The 27,763-nt window shown below is 48.7% G+C and overlaps 1 protein-coding gene across 4 annotated transcripts in view; it reads left to right on the forward strand.

Annotated features, from left to right (window-relative positions):
* The first annotated feature begins 923 nt into the window (after positions 1-923).
* Positions 924-27,763, forward strand: part of LOC144149486 (uncharacterized) — a 589,882-nt gene continuing 563,042 nt past the window's right edge. For 3 of the 4 annotated variants that reach the window (XM_077681074.1, XM_077681075.1, XM_077681077.1), the window contains exon 1: positions 924-1,363. The gene's annotated coding sequence lies outside the window, so the exon portion shown is untranslated. The remainder of the gene's footprint in view (positions 1,364-27,763) is intronic. The other variant, XM_077681076.1, reaches the window with a different exon arrangement.

Raw genomic sequence — 27,763 nt, forward strand, 5'->3', positions numbered from 1 at the left:
TGACAAATGAGGCAGTCCAACTCAACATTGCATGCCTGCTCGAAATATCAGCAAAGATGAATGCTTTCAAAGACTTACGAATGTATCAAAATTCTGTTAAGAAGGAGGGAAGAAAAGCGCTGACTCAAGCGGTACACGTCAGCGCAAATAGCCCTTGCTGTGCCAGCTGCACAGCTGTTGCATCTTGGCGCTAAAGCTTATTTGATCGCAGCCCAGATATTGCAGTTCCCTGAGTACACTCGATGAAATGATGTGATAATGAGCTCAGTGCCTTGAGCCTTACTTTGTCAATTTGTATAGAATGCGAGTTTTCCCACTTGTCACTGTTGCAACGAGCGGCCACCTTCAGGGCTTGTTTAAGAATCTACATTTAAGCGAAGCTTACATGTCTAAGGTTCCGTGTATTTTACCTGTCCACGAACGACAACTCCCGAGTCTACACGTGTATTTGAAGTGCGAGGCGTTGGAAAAAGAACGCCCCTGCGTGTGTAAACTCAGCGCGTGGTCGCCCCGAAAGCACACGCCATTCAAAACACTGATTTGAACCTCAGTCTTACACGTGTTATCACACAAGGCACGTGCAAGCCAATACCGAGTCTTAAACTGTGCCTGACTGAGGTCATTCATCAGTTGCTGCGACCTCGGAAAAGCTGGCCCTAGCAAGGCTTTAAACTGCGCGCTCTTTTTTGTGCGCAGTAGTGCGTGCCTTGCCCTCTAGGGTACGCTAGCGTAAAATAAAACTGAATTTGTACTTTCTAAAACAAACTTACTATATACAAACATTTAAGGTAAATAAATATAAATTTGTGTAGTTAAAATTTTGTTATTAACAAGAATAATGAATGAACAAAATAAAAATAAGGTTGCTGCAGTTGTCGCTAGATGGCAAAACATCCGCGAGCGGAGGTGTGTTGTGTTATTTTCACGTCTGGCGACGGTGTGTGTGTGCACAGGTGGCTGCCGAACAGCTGAGTGAGTGCTCGGCTGCTCGCATGTGTGCATCGGGTCAGTTACTTCTCGTCAGCGCGTAGCGTGTTTCTCTCTCGTCTGCCGGCAACGCCTCGTCGTACGAGTTTCGTCACCTGCCCGGGATTACAGTGACGACGACCCTCGCGGTGGTGCAGTGCCAAGTGTTGTGTGATGGTCCTTCCCGCGTTTGAAAACCCGCCGACGTCGTCTGCACTCAACCGCTGCTAGGAACGGCTGCAGACGCGTCGACCGACAGTTTCCACTGCTAAGCCTAGCGCACAGTTTTGACAGCCGACGGGAGTGCAGTGTGACAGGTGGTGCTGTGCTTACGCGCACGTGCGTCAACTCTGCTTTCGCCCGTCATCTCGTGCCACTCCCGATGACCGCTTAAAAGGTGAGTTGAGAGTATTTTTTGCCGCGCCACAACGGATCGATATAGACGGGCGAAACCTTCTGCTGCACGGTCGGCGTCTCATTCTCGCGAGATTGTAAACTATCCACGTGGTGTTGCGCGGTGTTATGTAAGCAGTTCCGCTTGCATAATGGCAGAGTCCTTACTTTGTGTACAATTACATAATGTGCGGTCGCGCGGGAGGTGTATAAATTTAAGCAAGTTCAATTCTCCGAGGCATGTCCCACTGCGTGAATGCAGTTTCGCGTTTTTGTTTTTGAATGCGGTTCTATGTTTTTTCGTCTGACGTAACGTGCATGGTTACAGGCGCTATGCTATTGAGAAAGTCCCTCAATGCAGCTGAGTTAAATTAAGGGACTCTGTTATTGAACACTAAAAGTTGCCCCCATCTCGTTGTTGTAGTTATTGATTCGAAATAAAATGAGAAGCGAATGATGCACTGCGGATTCGTGCGGGGCCTGAGTTCGTATTCCCCTTGAATTCGGGCATTTCGGAGAGCGTACTGGCTTTATATATATACCAATACATTTTATCAGGGCCATCTAACTAAAATGAATACAGCGTCATGTTACCATTATCGACTCAGATTACGCGATCACAATTTCGTATTGATTTGCAGAAGGGGTTGTTTACGTTTTGTAACCTTGGCAGCCAACTTTTTAAAAAGGTCAACGCAAGTTAAAAAAAAAAAAAAACCGGCTGTGTCTCCATTGATCGCCTGACGGAATGTGCGTACTTTGCTTCACCGATTCGAGGTTTTCACGCTTCGCTAGCCTGTGATGCCAGGCGACGTCACCAGAATTTGTCCCATTTGAGCGTTGATCCTGGTTTGAAGCCAAACTGGCGTAAGGAGACGCATCGGTTGACGTGTAGGCGTCGCCAGTTTTTGTTGCCGTGTTCAGCCAAGCAGTTTGTCGGGCCCAACTTCAACGAGCCGGAAAGCAGAGGGAGACGCGTACGGTTTTGACAAATAGCGACGTTGTTTGCGGCGTGCGCTTGCAACATACCCGGCGTTTATTTTGGGATCGGCTGAAAGGAGCCGCTTCCCGCCACCCATTCATTACAAATAGCTTTTCTTTCTACGTGTTTGTGTCGGAGTTCTCCCCTCGACCGCCAGGGCTTGTACCGTAAACAGTTTTATACAACATCCTTGCCGTAAACGGATTTCGGGCGCGTTTTGCTTGTTGTGGACGAAGTAATAATGTGATGTGTGTACCAACGTGGACCTGTGGTCGTGTTGCGTACTTCCTATGGTGGTGCCTCTTCGCTGGCTGCCTGTTCGCTTGAAGATTTTTTTTTTATCTGTTCCGTGATGGACGCCGCTAATTACCGTCGTCGCCGACGCGTACTTACGTCCTTATGTCGTCTGCGGTGCTTTCGGTTTCTTCTGCGTGTCGTCTTCCAAACACCACCTACGGTCTTTGCGTTTGTCGGGCGCGGCTTGTGGAGTTGTTTGTCGCTTTCTGCCGTGCGGAATTGATTCCTGCAGGACTTTCAGGGAGAAGAATACGCATGTATTTGTGAATTTTTTTCTCACCTCGCGCCCTGTCGTGCAGTAGAGCACGCGGTGGCCGTTTTTTGGACAGAGGGGAAAGACAAGAGACCCCACATTAAATCTCGTCACAAGCTCTGAAGCGAAAAAGAAAAGAAAAACGCATCAGCGTAATTATTCTGGGTATCATTGAACAGCCTTAGAAATGGCAGAACCTTTGTTGGGAGGTAATAGCGAGAGCATGATGAATAAATTGCTAATAGCGGATCTTCGAGAAAAAAAAAATGTTTTAGCTCATGTATACTGAACCCAAGTAACCCCCCGCGATGGCTCAGTGGCTAAGGCGTCGTGATGACGAACCCGAGGACGCGGGTTCGATTCCCGGCAGCGACGGCCGCTTCCTGATGGAGGCGGAAAGCGAAAACTCCGTGTGTTCAAGTGGCGTTTGGTATTGCCTTGTATGTGTAGTGTTGAATCTTAAGTGTTGCATATATTTAACAAATACGTACAGTGCTCAGCGATTGAAACGCGATACTCGGAGCGCGTGGCTGCCGGTGCCTGTTGCGCCAAAGGTGAGCGCTTGTGAAAGCGAGCTGGCGCATTGTGGTATACGATGAGGGTGAGAGCGTTCGTGACGCATGCTTAGTGCATCCGGGAGACAGCCCTTGAGTGTGTGGTTCTTGGCGGCGCCATAGGGGTGCTACATGCCATGGCTTCAAAACGCTGCGCCTGCGTGCCGCGCGCCCCACGATAACACATCGCGAAAAATGCACATTCAAATTCTTCATAACGCACGCGGTGCCAGCTCACCCAGCTTCGCGCGGCGCGGCGCGGCGCGGCACGCAGGCGCAGCGTTTTGAAGCCATGGCATGTAGCACCCCTATGGCGCCGCCAAGAACCACACACTCAAGGGCTGTCTCCCGGATCCACTAAGCATGCGTCACGAACGCTCTCACCCTCATCGTATACCACAATGCGCCAGCTCGCTTTCACAGGCGCTCACCTGTGGCGCAACAGGCACCGGCAGCCACGCGCTCCGAGTATCGCGTTTCAATCGCTGAGCACTGTACGTATTTGTCTTATATATATATGTATCCTCCACTTCTCTCTCCTCCCTTTCCTGTCTACCTGTGTTCCCCATTTCCCGTACCACCCCCCCCCCCCCCCCCCCACACACACACACACACACCAGCAGGCGTTCCGGTGTCCACCCTTAGGTGAGACAAACCACGCCTGCTCGTGGTCCTTCCTTTACATGGTGGTAACAATAAATTCATTCATGCAATCATTCGAGATTTCGGCGCACGGGAAAGGTGGCAACTCCAACTCACTGAGGAGTTTGTATAATTTTTTTTTGTTTGTCTCGAGGCGTTTCGCATTATTATACAAACATTATCTTACATTTTATCGAGGGATACGGAAGTGAGTTGTCAACACGGTGTGTAATCAATGCGTAGGTGAAGTTTTAACTTTTGTTTCAGCTATTTTATACGGTATTTTCCTTTACTCAGTGGCCTTCCGTGGCTCCAGGCAGTCAAAAATTCTGTTTCCCGCGCATTATCCTTTCCGCCGATTTCCCCGAACCGCATAGGCGAAATTCAACGGACTGCAAGCACGTTTGAACTACCATGAAGAGAAAATACTACTTGGTTTAGTTCACGTAACTCACCCGGCTCCATTCCAGCCACGGAAGTCGCGCTGTCTTAACAAACGAAAGAAACAGGAAATATTGATAAACTGTCGAATTTTGCGCCACAATGACGCAATATGGGGAACGTATTATGGGCCAGCATTAAAGACAGTTATCAGTGTGTTATCTACACGTTATCAGCAAAGTGATACGATCAAACGAAACTGGAGGACCCACTACAATAGCCGAATCACGTTCAATCGAATGTCATTCAAAGTTAATGACATTCGCTGTTAATGACATTTGGTTTGGCCGTGCGGGTCTACACGGCCAAACAAATGGCATTTGATAGTGATGGCAATGGCGATTAGCGAGCTCGCAAAACCGCAAAATTATATTTCAAGCGCATCTCGATGTTGTCATAGATAATATTTTTTTTAAAACAACAAAGGACTGTTTTTAAAGGAATAATAAGAAAATCACCGGTTTTGGGTGACATCAGTAGACATCACAAGCCGAGACAAGTCCGAAAAAAAAAAACCCGTATTAGGGTAGCGCTAGTAGCGCGAGCATTCAGGACGAGATTTTCTTTTTTGTTAGTACTTGTTTGTCTTTCTTTGTTTGAAAAACAACGTGAAGGGGAAAATATAAGTTTACAAACAGTTTTTAGAAACGGTATTCTTTGGTGTATTACTGAACTTTATTCTCTAGTGACGCGCCACTGCTGTCGAGGCTACTCAGTTGGCTGCTAAATGAGCTTCCGAACCTCACTTAGCCGCTAAACGTCATTCGCCTCAAATGCCACTCGGTATTCCCGTGTTGCGCCGAATTAATGACAATTAGAGCCAATGACAGTTTCTCTAAATGACATTAGCTCGGTAGCCGCCTATCACACGGACAAGGTTCTGTGACGTCATAAATCTCTGAAACGCTGCTTTACCGGTTTTCTTTGATATCTGATTACTTGTATGCATTTTGTAACATAATTGTTATCATTGGTACTGGGAAAAAGCAGTCGTTTTAACGAACAAAATTTGTATTTTGCCTTCATGGCCCCTTTACGTGTGTTTAACGAAATGGAACATGGATCTGTTTTGTTTTTTTCTACCATGAAGTTGGTGAAACTGGTAATTTTGAGGATTAATTGAGATAACACATTGCAACCCACCATGACATCACTTACGAGCACTGCACATAAATATTGGACGAAGGCTAAATAGTGAAGCGAAGGATCACACTAGTTTGCTTTTGGGATGCAGCCGCAGGTGCGAGTGGGCCAGATTCAGTTCTGTGCTCGCTTAAAAGTGGCGGGCCGCAAGCTAGCTTACACGAAATGGGGATGTGTGGGGCTACTTTCCCGCTAGATTCAGGCGCGCGCAAGATAACAGATATCGGTTAGTTGTTGCGCTGGGTTTGGATAGGCGAGCGTTCGTGGTCTTTATATTTTTCAGTATGAAGGAAGAACCCGCCGCTGTGGCTCAGTGGCTATAGGCGTTGTGCTGCTGAGCACGAGGTCGCGGGTTCGATTCCCGGCCGTTGCGGCCGCTTTTCTGATAAAGGCGAAAAGGAAAAACGCCCGTGTATACGTGATTTCGGCGCACGGTAAAGATCCCCAGGTGGTCAAAATTAATCCGGAGCCCTCTGCTACGGCGTGCCGCATCACCTGTGAGGCGTCGGCGCATTAAACCCCGCAATCAATCAGTATTAAGGAAGAAGAGAGGAAGGAAATGCTTAAGGGGGGAGGAGGGCAGCAAACATCTCCCACTTAATAAGAAATTTTTCTAAATGAAACCAAGTTTACGTGTTCTAATGTCCCCGTGAGCGCAAATAGCTTACAGCTGAAGTCCCTCATTAGCTTAATTAAACTAAAGCTCATATGCTTCACTAATGTCGTAGCACGGAGAGAACAAACTAGACCCCGCCCCTATTACACCCTGCTTAGTGCACCTTGCATGGAATAAAACAGCGCGCACTATCATTTATAAAATAGTAGATGAGTTAGTACAGTAGTCTCTGGATAATACGAGCGGGTATGATGAATTTATGGTTAAAAAGACCAACACATTTGCTGTCTTCTGACACGCACAATGCAAGAAACGTTCTCTTAAGAGCAATTTCTAGCCAGGCTAGCAGCGCTTGCTCCATTAAGACAACAACCACCACCACCGCCTGATAGTCCGGTCCCTTTGAGTTCGTCTTAAGGGAGCCATAAAGACAAAATACAAGTTTTTTTTGTTAGAAATTAAGGCTGCTTTGTCCTGATAGAAATGATACCGATTTCATCGCAAACTTCCAAAAAATAACGGATATATTAAAGAAAACGTGTGGAGCTGTGGCGACTCGCTAGCCCGTTTTTTAGCAACTTTTCTATGACGTCACAGAATCTTGTTTGGGCGATTGACGGCGGCCGAACTAATCAATCGCCAGGACACATGACTGGACGATTGTAGTGGGGCCGCTAGTTCCGTTTGATCGAATCACTTGAATGCTAACGTGCACCTAACCCACTGGAAATTATGTTTTTAGTGCTGGCCCATATGACGTCACTCGCGCCGATAACACGTCACTGTGGCGCGAAATTTGAAAGTTCTTAAGTATTTCTTGTGTTTTTATCGGTTAAAAAACGCCTTTCGTGGCCGGAATGGAGCTGAGTGAGGTACTGAAGCCGAACTCTTTAAAGTTGAACAAAGTTGTATTTTCTCTTCGTGGACCTCTTCAAAAAACGCTTTTCCGCGTTGCTGCATTGTTTCAGTATCGTAGAAGCTCAAACTTTACGTCTGCTGCGCTTCCTTCCAGGCTGCTGCGTAACCACTTTTTTTTTTCTTTCTTGTTTTGCACGGCGTCTCGTCGGCGCGAAGGAAGAAGGCCTCCCCTCATTAGGAAGCCTTCTCCCTTTCTATGCGCGCTAGACTAGGCAGGCGGAAAGACGCTCGAGCGGCAGTTATTTGCATCGAAGGGCCCTGATTAGCGCTTGTACCTTCCTGTATTTCGCCGACGGCCGCTGGCGGATGCGTGTCGGTTTTTCGTTTTCTCGTTTTTTAGGGGCGAGGCCCCTAGGCGCTAGGGCTGTCGGCGTCTCATGTCGTCGTCGTAACCGTCGTCTCATGTAGTCACGGTACTAGAACACCGGGACACTCGTTTCCTCCTCGCGCTGGAACGCTTCGTAGGACGTACGAAGAAAACACCGGGACGCTCTTTTACGCCTCGCGCTAGAACGCTTCGCGCTTGAAAGACGCGAGACTTTCACAGAAAAGCTGTATACGTCTGTCCAACGGTTTCATCTCCGTGGGCAAAAATGCCAAGGCGCCAAGAATACACTTGTACACCGCTTGGTTCGCCCCTCCCCAGGTTTCACGTCAGTGGAGATGGCCCGGGATTTTTTTTCCTGTGTGACACGGCCGACATTGAAACGCGAACCAAAGCGCGTGCCGTTAAAAAATACGCAACTTTCGTTCAGTTCTTTTTTCCCTAGCTTAGCGCTGTGCAGCTGGCGCGTATCCTCGTGATTCTCTGGCCTGTGCTCTGCCCCCAACTCGTCTCCTGACGTCCTACCTTACGGAGACCCTAATTTCCCGCATGCTATAGATTTGTTTTTTGTTTTGTTTTTCAATTAAGAGTGGCGTGGCTAAGGTAGTGTGAGGCGGGGTATAGGCTTCCCTGGCTTCACTAAATAGCTTATTTAGTGACGCTAGGCTCCCCCTCCAAGGATACCACGCATCATCGCCAAATGCAGCCCTCATCATGACTGACTGATCGCCACCCCCTCTTTCTCTTTCCCTTCCCAAACTACTGCCACGTGGCCTCCCCCATCCCAATGAAGATCATTCATTCATTCATTCATTCATTCATTCATTCATTCATTCATTCATTCATTCGTTCATTTATTCGTTCAGTTTCTTTTTTTTTTTTTGTAGAATCTGGGCGTATGGAACGTCGACATAAAATCGCGATCCAACAAGCTGCTTTTTTTTTTTAGTTTTTATTTGACTTAGTTTCGCTCATAGTTTTGTTCAAACTACGTACAAAAAAGACCCGCACATTTCTCAATATAAATAGAACTCCACCCCAGACGCACGCGCGTACGCAAAAAAAAAAAAAGAAAATGAATGAATGAATGAATGAATGACTTTATTGTAGAGAAGAGGCTATAAAGCCCTGTGGGTAAAAATCTCGGCCATCGTGAGCTTTGAAGCCGGCACCCGATTTTTACTCTCAGGTACCAGAAATAAACACACACGAAAATGAGAAATTTCAGATGTGTATATTTTCTGTTGGCGTATGGCTGAGGCCCTATGGCTGAGGCTGTAAAAGTGTCCATGCATCCCTCTTATAGCGTACACGTTTGCTTGGGCGTGAATGTTTTTTCTTTCCGAATACTTCTTTCGAAACTCGAATTGTTTTCGCCCGAACGTGACCTGTTTTGTTTCACTCAGAGCAGAGGACCCCCACAACGTAAACTGAAGTTCCAGATCGGCGAAGATTTCTACAAGGAGTTGGAACAAGCTATATGGCCGGTTGGTCATACACTCGCGCTTGACTGACGGCCGACCGAGAAACTCGTCTAATGACCCATATTGCCTCATTTCCCTCGTACCGCTCCGTTCCAGCTCTTATCCCGATAGCGCATGCCTGCTACGGACTCTCTTGAGCCGTCCGTTTTTAAACACTCCGTGTGCTGTTTAACCTCCAAACCCTGTAGACCATGACGGGGTGAACTTGAAAACGCGCATGCACGAAGCGCTCTCGTCGGCACGAAGTGTGCAAGTTGCCTGCTGTTTCTTCCGTCGGCTGGCTTTGTCTTCGCGCTGTTGCTTTTTATTCCTCAGGGTTTACAGTGCTTTCGCTGCATCTTGATTGCCACGATCCACCGCTGTGTGCCGGCTATAATTACCGGTATTTTGAAGAACGGGCGCGAATCCAACTTCTACATGCGCGTCGGAGCGTGTAGTGTATTCGGCGTCCTCTCTTCTTCTTTCGACGGCTAAGTTACAAAGCCGAGCCCGCGAGTTGCTCCAGATCACGTTTCGGGGATGATTGTTGGAACACAGTCGGCTTTCTCGTTGTTGTTGTACTCGTTTGTGAGTGGCTAGAGACGTATCGGGTCCAATCTTGGACGAAAGGTTCGCGCGGGACGTGCATGGTTGTCGTTATCGGCGTCTATATTTCTCGCGCTTTGGTTATATACGTCGAGCGTCTGGAAAGCGTTTGAAGCCCTGAGGTGGCGTGATGAGCAGACGCGAAAGAAGTGTGAGGCCACTGTGCAGGCGGCGGACATCTTCGCGGCCTGGTATATATACCGCAAGGCCTAGTGGCTGAAACTGTGTCCCGCAAACTTTAGTCCCCCTATCATTACTTCATTCGACCCACTTTCCGACCCCCTCCTAGCTTCTCTCAGGCGGAAATAAAAAAGAACTATATATACAAGGCAGCAATCCATTGATTATTTTTGGTAGATCAATTAGTAGATCAATCAAACGAAAGAACGAACCGAGACTAACAATTGGTAGTGACAATTTAAATCGAATAACGAAGAAATTGGCACAGCTTGGACTAGTGGTACAAGACTTGAGAAACAGCAGAGCTGGACAGCGGACCCCAGGAGAGAGGGAGCAGCCAGACCCCAGTAGTGCAAAGCGTTTTGGACGACTATGTAAAGCGAACGCCAGTAAAGTACGTAAAGTGTTTTACTCGGTAGCAATCATCGTCATCCATTTCGTCGTCTTCTTCCGACAGCACAGCCGCGATAGGGCAAATCCTCTAATGGCGCGTCCTTGCCTAGGCTTCCACTTCTTCGTCAGCTGGTCCGGTGGCCATCTCCACGTGTAGGATGTAAAGGGATGACGGATTTGTCGTCATCGTCTTCGGCGCGGCGGCCCCGTGGCGCGCCGGTCGCTACACGATGACGACGACCAAAGCGGCAGCTCCTTGTGCGATGTAAGCCCACGCGCAGGCCTGGACTATGCCGGACGGTCGCCGCGAGGCACGCGCTCACGTACGCTCGGGGTTTACTCTATCCGCCGGGCGTATTTGTGTCGACCTGAACAGCTCTGCGGTTAATAGTTTGCCACGCGACAAGGTTAGTTAAAAAACCCGGTCCGTCACACTATGTACCGAACTTGAAACGGCTGTCACGCCGAAAGAGTGCTGAAATGTGCAACCCTTATTTAATATAATGGTATATTCATGAGCGGATCATATAGCTACGATAAAATATGACCAGCAGGGGAGTAGACGCATTAGGAAGTGTGCAGATATATCTCCTAGTGGGGAGGAGGGTGAGAGGTGGCGTTGGACATTCATCCAGAAGTTCAGATAATCTATTCAATCAACGTTATGTGTCATTATAGATCGTACATGTGTTACTGTTACGCACATATAAGCGGGGTACTTGTGATTGGGTATGCGGCACTTCCGGGTATCGTCGCTGCTTTTGCGGCTGACGTCTGCGTGTACGTTGGGACGAGGAAGCATGCTGTGCAGGTTCGTAACGTGAAAGGCACGGTATACTTTAGTTCATTTTGCTCTCACTAATGTGAACGCGGAAGTGGAGTAGTCAAGTCACATTCATTGTAGCGAATGTCGCGAGTTAGTCGCGCTCGTCCCGTTTATCGGCCGAACTGCGCGAAACACACCACGAATTCAGCACAGAATTTGCTCTGTAGGCTTATATTTGGCACATACGGTAAACCAACCCTGGTTATAACGAAACCGCTTTATTCGACATGTTTCATGGTCTCTACTCCAGTGCATATAGATAGTATTCAGTGAAAATTTTAGCTGTAAATTTATTTGCTTCTGCCACTGCGCCCGCACCGCTTAGTAAAAGGGAAAAAAAAAAAAAAAACGGCGTGCGTCGTCTGCCCCGTTTCAACCCGATTCTCAACGGTGGTACAGTGTACTGGAAGGTAATGTGTGTCGTTCCGGGAAGAGACCAGTGGGGAGCGCGGGTCCCGTTTGCGATGAAAAAAATATACGTAGCGCAGGCGTTCCCGAGAGAACGATGTTGATGGTGATGATGATTGCTATTGGTTTCCCCTTTGTAGCGGGGTGATGACATGTCATCTTACCAAAAAGGACTAATATGCCCATGTTTTACACTCTTGGTTTAATACTAGCGATGCTTAGGGCAGGCACAAAAAGCTTATTAGGCACAAAATTCTTTTTTTTTCCTGTTACAGGTGGTAACTTCCGTAGGCAATATTCCCCTCTCTACCTTTCGTCCACCACCATTCTAATCTTCTTTTCGTCCCCTCTACAGCCTTGAAGCTACCCTTAAATCCTAGGGCTTCTGGAAGTCGAATATTTCCCGCATGTAAATTTGGATGGATACCCTCACATTCTAACACTATCTGCCGCATAGTTTCTGTTTCTTTGCCGCAGACCACGCATACCCCATAATTTTGTGAATACTTCCCCACAAAGCTCTTAGTTCGCAAGCAACCTGCTCTAGCCTCAAAAAGCAAAGCACTGCCCTGGGAATTATCGTAGAAATGTTCCTTTCTGATGTTCAATTTCTCAGCCCTGTGAATCTCTAACGACGTTTTAGCTTCCATTTTTTCTCTCCATTTATTCTTTTCAATCTGCCTTGCCCATTTTTTGGTTACCTTGGCTGTTTTGGATTCCACACTGTTCTTTCTGTATTTCATCGTTAGCCTTCTAGTCTTCCTTAACCACTGCGTGTCCACGCTTGTCAAGTATAGGTACTTTAAAACCTTAGCTGCTCACCTTCGTTGATCCATTGCTCTCAACCTCATCTCAAAGCATATTTTACTCTGTGCTTCTCGAACTTCAAACGACGCCCAGCCCATATCTCCCTGTACCGCTTCATTAGTTGTTTTTCCATGCGCGCCTAAGGCCAAACGGCCTACCGTTCTCTGGTTCACTTCAAGGCCTGATAGAACGTCTGGTTTTAAGCAGAGTACAGCATTCGCAAATGTGAGACCCGGAACCATTACTCTTTCCCACATTCCTCTCACTACCTATATTTGTTATACCCCCACAGAGTTCTATGCTGCATTATAGCTGCGTTTCGCTCTCCCTTACCCTTAAGTTGCTCCTCGTGAGTTCTTAAGTAGTTATCCCCTTCGTTTATCCACACTACCAAATATTCATATTCCTTCACTCTGGGTAATTCGCCTTGCTGGATAGACACTACGTCGGTGGTAGCGTCATTGAAAACCATTATTCCCGATTTTTCTGCGCTAAAATTTAACCTGAGGTCGGTGGCTTCCTGGCCGCTAATATTTATTAGCCGTTGCATATCGGTCTGGTTATCAGCTAAAAGAACTATGTCGTCTGCGTATAACATTCCCGGGATACGCTGTTGTACCACTTCGCCTTGCAGCATATGGGTTAAGCTGAACCCTACTTGACTTTCTTCCAGTTTCTTTTCTAACCCTGTCATGTAGAGCATAAACAGTATTGGGCTCAAAGGGCATCCCTGCTTCAGTCCCCGATGGGTGTTGACCTGTTGGGCGCATTTCTATCCTTCCCATGTAAGGTGCACTCTATTGTCATTATAGATTGCTATAAGGGACTGTATTAACTCGTCATCTAATCCCTGGAGTTTCAGCATTCTCCACAGCAGTTCTCTGTTTACGTTGTAATATGCCCCTTTATAATGTCCAAGAACGTAATCCATAATGGTATTCTGCGCTTTCGCAATTTTAATGCACTGCGTTATCACGAACAAATGATCATCCAATCGCCTGTCTTGTCCAAATCCATTCTGCAGTTCCCCAAGTATTTCATTTTCTTCCATCCATGCTTGAATTTCTGATTTTATCGCCTGCATTACGAATCTATACACCACTGACGTTACTGTGAGTGGTCTGTATCAATCAATACTGGCTTCGTTGCCTCTGCCTGCCAGCGCCCCCTATAGGATTTTTAAATGAAACTAAACAGTTATTTGACGGGTTTTATAAAACTATATTCAATAAAATGGTGAATTAAGGCCATGTAGGGAAATAAATAGGGATTTATTTAACAAAGAAAACTTCTGAAACCAACTCGTAAGCAGCCGCCGCCAGGGGTGCTACTTTCACAGGAGTTCCTAAGCAGAAGTTTTCACCGCAAAAGGGACCCCTAATCGGCCTCGAACGGCACACCCCTCACTTCTAGTACACTGTAACGTCAACAGATATGTTATTAATCGCACTCACATTGGAGTTGGGGATTTGCTTTGCGCTCGGTGGGGGACAGTTTAGAACATCAAACACACGTCGTGGGCTTAGCACGGACAAGTATCGCCATCTCGCGGAGCCCGACGTAACTAGTCACGTGGCGCGCACACATGGTTGCCCGCATGCGTGCCACGCCAGTGAATACAACCTATAGATCCAGACGTCTCGCATGTAAAGGGGCCGTGAAGACAAAATACTGCTTTGTCCCGATAACAGTGATACCAATTTTACCACAAACCTCAAGCTCAGTGGAACCTCATTATAGCGAACACTGATATAGTGAATTACCGGATATAGCGAATTAAATACGGTTTGTTTGGTCACGCTTAATTTCAATGACACCTAATCTTTTTATAACGAAGCCGCAACCTCGAGAGCGGCGCGATATCGGCTACAACGAAGAAATATTTGGTTCCCGCGAGGCTCAAAACTCGACAGCTAGAATAATAAAAGCAAAATTTTGAAGGAGTGAGACAAAACAACCGTTTTTTAGTAGTTTAAGACCCTTTATTGCGTGGACACCGTGAAAAGCTTCATTCCGCTCAGACTGTGAAAAGCCACCAGGCGAAGGCCACACCCTCCTGCAAGTAAATAAGAAGGCCGGCCTGTCTTGCCGTACGAACTTTGTTCTGTTGTAATTTCACGTTCTCACGTTCCGGCCTATCGTTTATATAGGGTTCGAAGCCTAGAACAACGCGTTTTTTGTGTAGGAATATTGCGGTAACCAGAGTGCCGATTTATTAGGGCCGATTATTACCTCTACGGTTATAACGAATATCGGTTATAACGAGCTAATTTACTACCCTATACTACTTCGTTATAACGAGGTTCAACTGTGACGAAGATATTAAAGAAAACGTGTGAAGCAGTGGCAACTCCCTAGCCCCTTTCCAGCAACTTTTCTGTGACGTCAGATATGGCGATATGGCGACAGCCGAACACACCCATCGCTATGGCGCATGACTGGACGATTGTAGTGGGGCCTCGTTTGATCGCACCACGTAAATGCTAGCGTGCAGTCAACGCACTGAAAATGACGTTTTTATTGCTGGCCCGTATGACGTCACTCCTGCCCATAACACGTCACTGTAAGCGCGAAATTTTGACGCTTTTGCATACTTGTTAAACGTCCTTCGCGAGTGGAATGGAGCTGAGTGAGGTACTGAAGCCTGGTTCTTTCAAATTAAACAGTTTTGTTCAGTGTTCATGGCTCCTTAAAGCCAAGTACCACCTGTAACGGAGCGAGTGCCACGTCCCGGGGACTTCGCTAGAACAAACATTTACTGTACGCATGTATATACTCAGCTGACTGGCGTATTTGCGAAGTTTTGCTGGAGGAGAAGATAGCAAAGGGGAAGGAAGGGGGGTGGGGCACTAGACCAGCGGGAGCTTAATGGCCGGCGGCGATTTTTCACACCCAGCGCAGTCAGCTCATCCCTCGCAACTCTGGAGCCTAAGCAGAAGTTACCGGCGCCTGATACACGCGACCAAGGGATAAGCCTGTGCGGGGAAATTTTCCATGCATGCGACTGCACAATATTGCGTCGCCGTGCGCATAGTCTAGCTGGACGCACAACCGCACCGTGAGACGCTACTGCGCACGCGCCGTATTCTCGACCTTGTCGGAGTCCTCCTTGCGGGCGCATTCAGCGGTGTTGCGAAGGGTATTCGCCAGCCCGTGCGTCCGTGTAGCGGACTAAATTATTTAACCCTGACGATCGCCGGGGAGCCGAGGCATAATTCATGACGCGTGACATGAGCCACTTCGCAGCGTGCCCACTGCATCCGGAGAACTCCCTTGGAACGTGCGGATGTCTTGGCAGTCGGTTGGTTTCGAGGTTGAAGAGCCCATGAAGACAAAAAGTGCAATCGTGGTTCGTTAAAAAGTCCGCTTTGGTCTGACAACAATGTCAGCAATTTTAATGAAAACTTCGAAATCGAAATTGAGATATTAAAGAAAACAGATGAAGTAATGGTGACTCCTCAGCTACTTGTCAGCAATTTTCTATGACGTGACAGAATCTTGTTTGTGCGATTGGCGGCCGCCCCTGACCAAGGCCACGTACCGCCAAGAAACATGTCTGGGTGATTGTAGTGCGACGGTCTAGTTCCGCTCAATTTATCTCTTGAATGCTTACGTGTCGTCAACACACTGATAACTATGTTTTTAGCGCAGGCCCATATTACGCCACTTCTGACCACGTGACGTCACTGAAGCGCGAAATTTGAATATTTCCCAATTTTATTGCGTTGTTTTCGGATAAGAAAACGTCTTTCGGGGCTGGAATGGAGCTGAGAGAGTTACCAAAGGCTACATGTTTCAAACTAAACCTTTCTGTTCATGGCCCCTTTAGCGGTGAACCGAGGCGACTGACCAAGATGTATACCCGCCTCGCAGGACTTACTATTTCGGCATTGCTGGCACGTAAACCTGCTTAGGAATAGGGAATGTGCTGTGTAACAAAGACTGATAGGGGCTTAGGCTTGGCTTGTCTCATCTGCCTGCGTTGTTGTTGCAGCCCCACTTTGGCACAGACTGAACTTGATGGGCGCTCGCATCAGCGCCTCGTTGAGGTGCCTTGAGACGAGACAGAGGCCTGTTGACGCTTCGAGAGGCTCGAACAACGGCGCGCTGTCGACCGGCATTACTGTTTGGCGTAGGCCTGACCCGTGCTTTGTTCATTGTTTGCGGGAAATGATAAGGCGCGTCCCCCTTCAGCGCGTCGTACTAAAAACACGCGAAAACTTTTCCCTCGTTCAGTCCTGCCCTATTTTCTGAAAATAAATGAATGAAAAGGAGAGAGAGAGAGAGAGAGAGAGAGAGAGAGAGAGAGAGAGAGAGAGAGAGAGAGAGAGAGAGAGAGAGAGAGAGAGAGAGAGAGAGAGAGAGAGAGAGAGTTTCATGTTCTGTTTTCATTCGCGTCGTGTTTTGGCACTAAAACATACGGCGGTCGCATCCAAAGGATCTTGCGTGGCCCTGTTATTCTGTAGCTTCGAAGGTAAATGATTTAGGATGATTTGCAGTCTTGGACGATCTCCCGGATGAGAATAAAAGCCGCGGCGTCTTTCTTATTTTGTGTGTGTGTGAACGCGAAAAGCCAAGAAAGGCACGCGCGCGTCTGTGATAGCGACTCTTGTTAGAGACCCGGGGTGTATGGGTCATTTCGTTGCCCTCCGCTACGGGGCGTCTTCTTGGGTGAAACATGTAATTTCTTTCCTTTGAAGACAGTGTTAAAACGTGCGCTACTGTGGTATCAGCCATGCCATGGCTCGAGTAATCCACAAAGTCGACTGAACGATGCCTGAAGGAGCGACATTGATTGCTATGTAATACTACCGCCTTAAGGTACGTGCACACTAGCGTCGAACTTGCTGCGTCGCTCTGCGACGGCCGCCAGCGGCGTCGCGCCGCGCTGCGGATGAAAGCTGCGTGCGGAGTCGCTTTATACGTGCATTCTTAGCGCGCGCTCGGCAGTGCTCATGATACGGCGTATACACAACGATTTGGGATTATCGCTTAGGTCATGTAGGCACGTTTGTTGAATCCGTTTTCGTTTGTTGAATTTTTCTTGCTGTGTTTTTTATCATAACTATAGCAGTTTAAATTTACTGGTCTTGTCCAGTGCTACGCGGACGAAGGCGTACGAGTACTGCCCTGCGTCATGTCGAGGTATAATTGGTTGATGAGCGGCCTTCAGGGCAGGTGCCTCCTCTCCGACGACGAAGAGCCAAAGCCATGCGTGACGAATAGAGAACAGCGATGATACAGGAAGCAGCACACTGGTGCGCTTACAACATGATAACTCGAACGGGCAGAGAAACATTGTCAGCGGATCCTGAATGCACGCTTGGCTCTCGTCGAAAGCGGGAGCCTATTTATAGTCTCTAGTGCAACAATCAAAACAAACGCCGAGACATTCGAACTTCGAAGGAGAGAGAGGCGTCTAACACAAGCGAAAGCACTCTCGCACAGTCGGTGGCGCGGTGAATCCGACAGCCGCCGCAGCAACCCCGTGCATGCGCAAGATGGTTCTGGCCGCGCCGCATTCTCGAATTTGCATGACCGCCTCAGCGTTTACCGACTTGCACGGGTTCAGTCCTTGAAGTGGTCTTTGTACCAGTCCTCTGAGTTATGCAGGAAAGACCGACCGGGCGAGTTGCGTTGCGCGCTGTTGCGTACCGCGTCAACACACACACAACAGTCGATGTGTAACACCGATTTCTACCCGCCAACGACGTCTCAGGCACGGTCTCTCGAATAACCACCTCGCCTCGTTCCCCGGCAGTGGTTTCGTCGGTCCCAACGGCGGCCCACGTGCAGTGCTGCCTAATTATAGCTCTGCATGCTCTTCGTAGCGGACGAAGTGCAGGCTTGCGCGGATGAGTCGGCTGGCGGCTGTAGAGCCACAAATCAGCGGTAAACACGCTGCCGGACAGACTCGAGTGTTTGCCTCTGCGCGCGCTAAACGGTGCGCGCGCTGCCTCGCGCCCGGAGGTCAAGAAGGTGAACGCCATGCTGCCACTGCGCGCGCACGAGCGCATCCTAATGAGTTCACGCGTTACCGAAGGCAGGTAACTCACAGCGCGGACCTCGTCGGACGGACTCTTTGCCTGCGCTGTTTTTGCAGCACTTATCTGTCCGCTTGATGCGCTCCGTGTCGAGCGTGCACACGCAGGCTGCAACGACGTTCTGCCTGCGCCTCTTTTGTGACGCTCTTGTCTACCGGCTCTGAGTTTAGATAGGGAAGACGGAGGCGGTAGCGAAGCGTGCGTGTACGTGTATATGATATGCACGCGAGGTGGACCGCCAGGTCGGCACACGCGCATTGTTTCGAGCGCCGTTTAGCCGTGCCCCTCAAAAACCTGTACCGCTCTGGAACAGCCCGAGCGGACGCGTTCAAGGCTGCCGCTGCTGCGGCGGAGCAGCAGGCTAATTTGTATTCAAGATCGGGGGCGCCCGAAACCTTGAACCGCGTGCATTTTCGCGCAGGGGGTCCGTTTCGCTGCCGCTTCACTGGTGCACCGAAAGAGCCCTTTCTGCGTTCACAGCGACATATCTAGCTGCACGGGTGGACGACTCCGCCGAGCATGGCGCGCTCATCTGCGTCGCGGCTGTCGTCGTGGTCTTGCGAGCGCTTATCTGCCACGGCGATCAGGGATCTGGTTTTCGCTGAACGGCGATGCCGGGACTACGGAGCGTACAATCCACGCCCCCCCCCCCCCCCCCCCCCCACCCGCCGTGTTGCTGGGAAGGATCAACTTGGTATGCGCTTACTGCGTTCGGCTTTGAATTTTGAATTTTGGATACGTGACCTGTGTGTTACTTTCTAATTCGCGCACGCGCGATGGCGTTGACAAGGTCCGCTTTTTCCCCGCCGTCTAAGACGTTGTGTGAGTCTCCTTCAAAAACCGCGCGAGTGCGCGCGTGTTCATCCCTTTTTAAACCGCGGTTTTACCTCCTCATATACTTAGGCTGGTTTGCACTGGCGCATTTTGAACTGTACACTCATCTTTGGCTTCCAAGGTCTTGGCCATATGCGACTACCTGGTCCATTGCAGAGACTACGGTTGCCGTGTAGCCATGCATGAAACCACTCGCGCAGACACTGTATAAAGGCAAAAACGTACAAATCACCGACAATTATGTGTTTGACCTGCGGGTCGCACTGTGAGGGCAGTATGTCGCGAGATAATTGGTTTGCCTTGCCCCCAACTTGTGCACGGTAAGTCGAAGGGGCTAGCGTTCCTTACAAGGCGAGGTATTCTCCATTCGTTATTTTTAACTGAACTGCCCCTAGAGCAGCACCGTATTCTTTTTTTAACCCAAGAGCAGTCTTGCACTGTCCACAAACTGCTCAGAGCTAGTGTTCTAGCAAATGGGAGAGACCTTCCGTATTCCGCTGAAATGTTGCTCATGGGAAACTATAGCAACTGCAGCTCCTTTCTTCACCTAGGGTGTGGTGCATTGATGAAAATACTGCAAAAAAAAAAATACACCATCTCGCCGAAGGGAACTATGTGGTGATGCAAAGCATCGGGGTTCCGTGTAGGTTCCACACCGGAGCAGAACCGGCGCAGGCGGTGTCTCGGAGCAGACTGAACGCCGCGCAGCGCGCGCACCTGCTTTTATACAGGAGGAGAAGAGAATGGAGGAGAGACGCGCATGCGCGGTGGGGGTGTGGACGGCGCAACAACAACGCCCGTTTGTACTAGATTTTGGCGCACGTTAAAGATCCCCAGGCGGTCGAAATTAATCCGGAGCACTCCACTACGGCGCGCCTCATCGCCTGCGTTGCGTCGGCGCGTTAAACCCTACAATCAATCAATCAATCAAGGTTGTGTTCCATTGTTCTCCAAAGTACGTACCAACAGGCCCAACACCAACCTCTTCCAGAGACACGCATTTTCTCCCAGAGAAAGAGAAAGCGCTGATTGATTCTATTGATTGTAGGGTTTAACGCGCCGACGCAGCGCAGGTGATGAGGCGCGCCGTAGGGGAGGGCTCCGGATTAATTTCGACCACCTGGGTATCTTTAACGTGCGCCGAAACCTCGTACAGACGGGCGTTTCTGCTTTTCGCCTCCATCAGAAAAGCGGCCGCCGCGGCCGGGACCCGAACCTGCGTCCTGAGAAGAAAGCGTTGTTTTCGAGTCCTGAGTCAACACACCTAACGGCCTGGAAAAAAAAAAAAAAGAGAGAAAAGAGCTCGGCGTCCTTCTGTCGTTTCTGCGAGAAATGCGAGATGTAAAACAGGAAGCTTGTTCTCGGCCAGAAAATCAGCTTATGGGGACAGGCAGCTGCAAAATCGTTTTTTTTTTTTTTTTTCAGAAATTGCAGGGAATTGACATGTGACTGCGCGTGGGTAATTTTTCACCCCACATCTTCGGTGTTCTTTATTTGGGGGGTGTGGACAACAAGAACAAAACTAGAATGAACTCGCCCACATGTATATGCGTGGTAACACAAAAGTTCGACTAAGTTGATCAGAATCGGAATTCAGAATTAACCACGTATTCGCAGTCGCATTATAGTCAACTAAGTGAATGGCCAGCGGACGCTCGCGGCTCACAGGCCGGTTATCAGTAGCTCTTCGCCAGCCTCTGAAGATGTCCTTTCGAGTTCCCATCTGTTGACCTTTTTTCTTTCGCAGTGCGATCGCGTATTTTTACCGGCGCTACACAAGAATGAAGATAATGCTTGAGGACCACCACTTTGACAAGTAGGCCTGCCGCTGTTCGATGAGATACGCGATTCACCCAGGCGCGCGCCGATGCTGGGAAAACGTGTATTTGTAAGATTTTCGAGCGCTACTAGCCTGAGCGTAACGAAATAGGGGGAAGGGGGGAAGGGGGGCAAGCAAGAAATCCTACGCAGGCTTTTTCACGTCCGGAGTGCCAGACCCTTGTTTTCCATTGTCGGTGTTGCAGGCCTCGCCGTGACGTATCTTTGTTAGTACAGGTGTTGCTGGATGTGTGTTTTCGCGCCTGTATACGCTCGTATACGAGCTCGATGTCATTGTCCCCTCGTTATTCGCGCTGGCGGCTCAGGGTCTCCGGTGATCAACACTGCCGTCGTCGGTGACGCCTGTTGCGAGTCGCACCAGAGCAACGCACTCATTGTCAGGTGTATGGGAATGGAGAATCCTCCCGCACATGCTTTTCGATCGCACAGTCCGCGCGAACTGTGTCGACTGCCACGCGTATACGTGCCTTGCCATCTCGCCTTATAGGAGCCTTTTGCGCACCCCAATGACCCGGTTGCCGTTTAGTTCATGCAAGGACAAAAATTCTGAGGTAATCGGCATTTCAAAGGAATTATTGAGAGCAAAGAATCATTGCGAGGTGATAGGTGTTCGTACACGGACGTGTTCTCTCTCTCTCTCTCTCTCTCTCTCTCTCCTCGCCTATATATATATATATATATATATATATATATATATATATATATATATATATATATATATATATATATATATATATATATATATATATATATATATATATATATATATATATATATTGTCGCGAAGCCCCCGTCCCGTTTGCTTTTTATATTTTTTAGCATCCCTCTTCAGCCACCGAGGCCCCGTTTTTCTAAGAAGCGCATTCGAAGTTTGTCTCTGCGCGCTGACCGACCGAGAGAGAGAGAGAGAAGCCGAGAGTCGCGGCTGTTGGGGGAAGCGAACCCTCGTCTCGGCTTCTGTTACCGCGGCCGCGGCGTTCCATGCCCCCCCGTGGCGTGTGCGCTGGTCGCGTTCGGGCTCCGTGTCTTCAGTGTTCTTCCGACGACCTCCCCTTTTCCCCTGTTTACTTTAGTGCGTTTTGTCTAACTACTTGCTCTACGCCCGTAATTCTCCAAGCGCGCGTTTTCGAGTCGAAACCTTGTGTCTGTGTTTTTTGGTCCTTTTCACTTTGGCGGGGACATGTCTGATTGGAGCTAAGAAGCGTCTTCCTGATTGGCTGCGGGTGTGCCTTAGCCTTGTTCCCTAGCGTCCGCACACGCTAGGATGCGCTTTTCCCCCCAATGCGTCCCCCCAAAGCAAATATAACGCGGCGTCTCCGGCTATTGAGGGCGAGCGGAGAGCGGCAGCCTGCACCAGGGCTCACGTCAGATACTCTGCCGCTCGTCGTCGTGCCCTCCCGCCGGGAGCCCTTCGCCCGCCAGCTATGTCCCGCTAAGTACTCTTAATCTATTGACTGTCTTTCTAATTAATGTAACAAGTGTATTCATTCTAATTCTTATGTGCTAAATGTCACCAATGTCATCAGTAAAGTAAACAAGTTAACCTTTAACCTCTTCAGACCCGAGAAAAGGATAGACACGGCAAACTCGTTTTAACTCTTTATTGGGAACATGTTAGAGGTAATAAACACTTCTTTGAAGCGCAGGAACCGAAAACTGTAATTTTGGAGGAGGAAATGGCGGTACCCATTTGGGTACATCAGGCCTAAGCTGAGTGAAAATCAACAAAGCAGTTTCTGTTGAGAAGGCAAAGAAAGAGATCACATTTTGTGCATCTGATGCGGGTTTTTCCGCTGCAACCTTGGTTGCGGCACCTCATTTGAGACTTCAGGGGCACATGCTCTGGAAAGTGCCCATGCATATCCAAGCGCACCTCATTTGGTGGTATCGCGGTCACCTTTGTGCGCTTAGGCACTGCAACACTTTCGCCATTTTCAACTTCAAGCTCTGCTTCATCTGCGACTTCTGGAATTTCCTTGACGTGGGTGCGGATGTTTCGGCAATCCTGTTCTTGAACTCGAATTGGTCCAGCATGTCTTTTGCAGCAACATCCATGAGCTTGCAGTCATTCCTGTATTCGATCCAGGAGTTTGCGACCGCTAGATCGAGAAAATGGGCAAACACCCGTACGGTCCACTTCTTTGTACGGATCTTCGTCCTGTAATAGGACACGTACCTGTCCACAAGGTCCACGCCACCCATGTTCTTGTTATAGGCTTTTACGCAATATGGTTGCGGTATATCCACTTTCTGTTTTTGCTCCTTTGACCACCTTCTACACGTTCCTTCAGGGTTAATGCCGAAAGCGGTCGAAAGAATCATGACTGATTTTCGATCCTTCCACTTGGTGACGCACATTTCTCCATCACTGCGGACAACGGAACACGATTCTCCGCGGATCATGTTGTTTTCGTTTGGAAGCTTGGAAGCCGCGCCTCCAGTTCGGTTTGCCACAATTGTGCCGGTAAGATATGCATTTCGTTTGAGAAGGAATTCTGCCAACTTTATTCCCGTAAAAAAACGGTCGGTAAACACATGGACAGGCTCGTCCATTGGCACTGTTTCCAGAAGCCGCTTTACAACTGCGCCGCCAAGACCAAGATCCTTCATGTCGGCATCCGGAACCGTTCCTTTGCCAGTGTAGATCAAGAAATCTTGCACAAGTCCATCACTACTTGCCAAGACAAAGTTCTTGAGGCCAACAGGATTTGGCTTGCTTGGTACGTATTGCCGGGCAGGACAACGTCCGCTGAATGGAATCATCTGCTCATCGACAGATAGTACTTCCGGGCGCGGCAGTTCGAGACATGCCTTTCGAAATGAGTCGATGATAGGCTCCACTCTGAACAACCTGTTCTCAGTTTGTGATGCTGTTTGGGTGATGTCGACGAAGTGCAGCATGCCACGTAACTCGAAAAATCGGTCCCGTGTCATGTTTTCCGCAACAAGAGGTATAGCGGATATACGGGACCAGTATAATCTAGCTCGAGGAAGCGCAAGAAGGCCCATTAACAAGTGGATTCCAGCGAGTTTTTTCATCTCTGATGCGGACGTGCGCACAGATCTGTGGGCACGCGTCTGAACCGAATAGAGGTTTGTTTCCTCCGCGCATAGCTTCCAAAAGGTTTCGGGAAAGTACTTGGTGAAGTAGGCAAACGGAGACAGAGGCGATTTTGAGTGTACTTGTGGTGGTGTGGTGTCCAATGTGCACCTGGGAGAGAAGCTGTGAAAAAAGAAAAAAAAAACCTGTTAGTCAAATCTTGAATTGAAAAGTTTCTTTCGAATAACAGCCTTAGCATCGAAACAAATTACAGAAACTAAACACTTACTCTGCCACTTTCCAAATGGGGCCACGGGCCTGAAATTCGCGGCTGCTTTGTGTGTCATCATCTTCATTTTCATCACCATCAGTGCTGCTGTCTGAGCATTCACTGCTGTCGTCTAAGTCATCCAGATCGTCGTCTTCATCAGACAAGTCGATATCACTTTGAAAGAGTAGCTCTTGTATTTCCTCGTCGCTTAGGAACTTGGCTGCAAGACGGAACGAACGATAATATTTTTTTAGCGTAATGACCTGAAGTACCCAATTGGGTACAATTGTGATTAAGTTGCCCTGTATCTGAGACGAAGCACTGCAACTAGCTCAAACTTTTCGTGCCCCTTTTCTAATGTCTCCTGATTGTTCAGCTTCGCATTTTATCTATTATATGCAGCATATTGGGAAGTAAGAAGAAGTTAAACTCACCTGGTCGCCGGCGCGCGCTTTTCGTGTGTGTTGCCGCCATCCCTGTGTTTACTGCGAGCGCGCAATTGGACTTACGGCGACACCTCGCGGGGAGTTTGTTAACTGATCCTTCCTGAAGCAGAAAGTGCCGTTCGCGCGCTGCAGTCTTCATCTAAAGCAGCGCAGCGCGCATTTTTCAAATGTACCCAAACGGGTACCTACGGACTGAAGAGGTTAAAACCTCTTCAACGTTTCGTCTTCTTCACTGCAATCTTCATGCTACAGTAGCGGCAGTATGTAACCAAAATACTACGTTACAATATATATATATATATATATATATATATATGATATACCAGACCGGTAGTCTGGAGGTCGTGGGTTTGGATCCCACCCGGCGGGCATTTTTTCACCACTTTCTTTCTCAAAAAATTATTCATTTGTTTCTATGACCCACCACAACCTCCCCTTTGCTTTCCGAGGTTTTCTTGACTGCCAAACCTTATTTTCTATATATATATATATATATATATATATATATATAATATTTTTATAAGGGTTGGCAGTCAAGAAAACCTCGGAAAGCAAAGGAGAGAATGTGGTAAATCTCAGAAACGGATACAGTATTTGGAAAGACAGAAAAAAAGTGGAGAAAAAATGCTCGCCGGGTGGGATCCGAACGCACGACCTCCAGAATACGCGTCTGGTGCGATGACCACTACGGTACTACCGGCGGGGCTATTTTCCCCTCCACTGTCTGGGTACTCATGTTAAGGTATTTTAGTTTCCTGCAGTTGGGTGTGGTAGCCAGCGCCACTCGGACTACTCGGGGGGGAACATATATATATATGTATGTATATATAGTTAGAAATGAGGGGTTTGTTGAAGAAGTACGGAAAGGAAAGCGCCAAGAGAGGCACAGGGGAATAGCCGGCCTGGTTACGTCAGGTGCCTTACTAATCAGGAGGCATGGGTTCTGTCCCCACACTGGACGCGTGTCTTCCTCTACTTACTTTCTTTTCTACATAAAATTAAATTGTTTGCTGCCCTAATATTCTAATAAAGAAGCCCAACTATTCCCCTGCTCGCTTTCCTTTCCGTATGTATGGGTATAACTATACACTTTTCCTGAACGCTCCTCAGACATGATGCACATTAACTAGCGGGCACTTTAGAGCTCAACTCATTCCTCGAAACACGGGGTTGGAAACTGATGGTACTATAGAAACTGCCTGCCCCGTCCTGGTTAAATACTGTTTTTTTTTTGTTACTAACCGTATACCGCCGAAGTCACACTAGCAGTTATTCAAGAATTTATACAGCCATGAGCTGATTTCGCCGCGGAGGGAAGGTACCTGGCGTCGAGAGCGAATGGAAAGTCTGAGCGATGTTATCTCGCGGAGTGAGCTCCGCGAGATAAATCGCGAGATAAAGGTAAGCGTATACGGGTCCAACCAAATATGCGCCAACTTATCTCTCCTTCGCGTGCGTTGACGTGATGGTCGCAGGTGGGGTCGTGTAGGAATGCTTTATAGCTAACTCCCACGACGTACTTTGTATGCACATTTTGGCCGCCAGCAGTGAAGGGGGTTCTGGCTGATGGCCCACTAACTGACAGATTTATAACTTCAGCCGCGTTTGTGCATAAGTGGTTCCACTGCGGAGACCGAGTCTTGGGGAAGGAGTGAAATGCGTCTCGTATATATTTATAATCAGGTGCGATTCAGCGCGAATGCGCGTATTTTTACGCGCTTCGCGGAGCAGGAAGGGAGGACGGGGCTCGTCACCACGGACGGCATCGCGGGCACACCGGCGGCGGTGGCGGCGGCACGGTGCCCTCTTGGAGGTCGACGAACCCGAGTCGTTTGCCTTTCTCTACGCCACGCCTCTTAAAGAGCGCTCCCCCTCTTCCCCGCACTTCCTCCTCCCCTCGCTAGCTACCGTTGCCTCGTCTGGCCAGCTTCCCCGCGCATGGTTGACACGCGACGACCGTCCGCTTCGCCGACCGAGCCGATGCGATACGAACCTGTTTCCGGGCATGTGCACGCGCTTGCGCGTTCCTGCGTGCACCTATCGGTGTCTGTGTGTTTGCGTGCCTGTCTCCGGGGAAGTGGGCTACGATAGGTACGCAGCGGGAACGTTCCGGCGCGTCGTTTTCGCCCTTCCATTGGCCGAAGTGCGGAATGGCGGAAGTGAGGTGACGTCCTGAGATACCCGGGAGGGAGATTCTTTGCAATTAAAGCCTCTGAGAGACCTTGACAGTGGATGCCCCAAATGAGAAGACGTAAAAGCGCAAATTGGGATGTGTGTCCTTTCATTCGTCCTTCGAGAGTTGAGCGTAAAAAAAAGACGCTGACGGTGAAGACGATAAAGGGTTGACAGCGCATAAACACGACGACACAAGGAAGAGGAGACAGGACAAGCGCTTGTCCTGTCTCCTCTTCCTTGTGTCGTCGTGTTTATGCGCTGTCAACCCTTTATGATGCTACACCAACTAGCCCACCAAGCCATCCTGGTGAAGACGAGACGCCTCGCCTTCACCTTGTCTTGTGTACACCGTCCCTGTTACGCAGAAAATGATAGGGATGGTGAGTACAAGCAAAGTGGAGACAAGACTTCTGTTTGTACCAACTTTGTCTTGTGTCTTGTCTTCACGTTGTCTTGTCCTATCCTTTTCTGCGTTCAACTCTCGAAGTCGTGACATACCCACTATCCCGAACGATCACGTTAAAAGGACAAGGACGGTGAACTCAAGACGAAGTGAAAACAACACGTGGAACACAAGACAAAGGGAAGACGAAGAGTTTGTCTGGTGTTCACGGTCCTTGTTCTTTCTTTGCGCCCAACTTTTGAAACCATGGAACATTATAGGCCAATCGATCACGTTACTAAATCACTTTCGTTCGTCTCGCGTTTACTCCCAAAAGCGTGTAAGCATCTCTATGTGACGTCAACGAGGAAATGCGCCTGGCCGTTCGCAACGCTCGGTGTGTCACACTGTCGCCGCGTATACGGGAATGATGATAGCGTAAAAAATTTCAAACAGTCCTTCGTCTACCTGCGACGATGGCTGAACGCGAAGCTTCCTTTTTGCGTGCGAAATTCAAAT

The sequence above is a fragment of the Haemaphysalis longicornis genome, unplaced genomic scaffold, assembly GCF_048455015.1.
Source record: "Haemaphysalis longicornis isolate Haplotype H1 unplaced genomic scaffold, Haemaphysalis longicornis Haplotype H1 scaffold_8, whole genome shotgun sequence".
NCBI classification, from domain to species: domain Eukaryota; kingdom Metazoa; phylum Arthropoda; class Arachnida; order Ixodida; family Ixodidae; genus Haemaphysalis; species Haemaphysalis longicornis.